The sequence below is a fragment of the Trichechus manatus genome, unplaced genomic scaffold (assembly GCF_000243295.1).
Source record: "Trichechus manatus latirostris isolate Lorelei unplaced genomic scaffold, TriManLat1.0 scaffold00024, whole genome shotgun sequence".
NCBI lineage: Eukaryota > Metazoa > Chordata > Mammalia > Sirenia > Trichechidae > Trichechus > Trichechus manatus.
Genome location: NW_004443960.1, coordinates 11,706,023 through 11,707,575, shown reverse-complemented (window position 1 = coordinate 11,707,575; position 1,553 = coordinate 11,706,023). Strand labels below are relative to the sequence as shown.

The window sequence follows — 1,553 nt, the reverse complement described above, 5'->3', positions numbered from 1 at the left end:
TATCCGTCTACTCTACAAGATTGTGCCTTTTCTACTGTATCACATTGCTGCTTCCTCCTCCAACCACAAACTGATTTAGACAAAGAATCTAAAATACGAGCAGGCCTGCGTACAACATGGTTCCCAATAACTGTTTATGACAGCGACGAATTGGAACTAACCGAAATGGTGAATAACAGGTGTGACCAAAGGAGGTATAGCACATCACTGTGGTGGCATATTATGTGTTGTTGTTAGCTGCCGCCAACTTGGCCCCTGACTCACGGCAACACCACGCACAATGGGACTGGACTGCTGTGATCCATAGGGTTTTCACTGGCTGATTTTTGGAGGTAGATCTCCAGGCCTTTCTTCCTAGTCTGTCTTAGTCTGGAAGCGCCGCTGAAACCTGTTGAGCATCACAGCAACACACAAGCCTCCACTGGCAGAGGGGTGGTGGCTGCGCTTGGGTTGCACTGGCCAGGAATCAAGCCTGGGTCTCCTGTATGGAAGGCAAGAATTCTACCACTGCACAAGCATGATTTTGACATAAAATACAGAGTAACATGGGAAAACATGTTACAAATTAAAAAGCAGGACAGAAAAATTCATATATCGGATGACTCCATCTAAATAAAAAAAAATGCAGAGAAAAGATTAGGAGATATTGATTTTATCTGTGTCTTGCGACTGTGAGTCATTTGTTTTCCTTCTTTATAACTTTGCTTTATTTCCTAAATTTCTGTAACGAGCATGTACTACTTGTAGTATTTTTAAAAAGTTTTTTGTTTTGTTTTGTTCTTTTAAGAATGTCAACTAGGGCTGAGTCCTAGCTTATTTTTAATCCTTAGAATGGATGCCACTATGGGTTCTGATTAAGGGTAATTCAAGCCTTTCAAATGTCCAAATTGTCTCTGTTGATTTTTTTGAGGCGAATAACTGCATTTTATACTAAACTTATTTGCAGCTCAAATACTGCTCAAAACCTTGTTTTGATTACTTATTTAGGGAAAAGAGTAGCATTAGAAAATGTCTAAGAATCACATTTGCATGATGGGTGATAAGGCAGGGAATTACAGCTGGGGGGAGAAAAAAAAATCCTGAATATTCAACAGCCCATACTGAATCTAAAGACTCTTCCTGCATTTACATTTACGTTCAATTAATTTTCTTTCCTGGGTCCAAGCAATCTCCTGTGTTTTTAAAAGCAAAAGGCACATTTGGCCAATGAGCTGGTATAGGGAGTCACACTTTGAATAACTGCTGAATTGTGGGAGTGTGCAGTTTGATCTGATATATTTAACAACTGTTCTGGGAACTTGCCCTCAGAACATTTCTCCTTTCTCACACTGAGCTAGCTGGCTTCCTTCCGGTGCTCCCCAGCCACAGGGTCATTTTCAGTAGGACACGTTGGGCTCTGGTCCTCAGCCAACAGGAGCCAGCCCAGAGGACCCTTACGCTTGAAGTCAGCCGGACATCCAGGTGGACCTGGAAGAGGCTGCACAGGTCTGGCTCACTATTATTACTCCCCATTGCTAACCCCTACACTGTCGCATGATCTTGTTTTTCCCTCT

General features: G+C 42.2%; 1 protein-coding gene across 1 annotated transcript in view; it reads right to left on the bottom strand.

Moving 5' to 3' along the window:
* SNX29 (sorting nexin 29) overlaps nucleotides 1–1,553 on the bottom strand; it is a 589,817-nt gene that overhangs the window by 136,954 nt on the left and 451,310 nt on the right. The gene's annotated exons all lie outside the window — the stretch shown is intronic.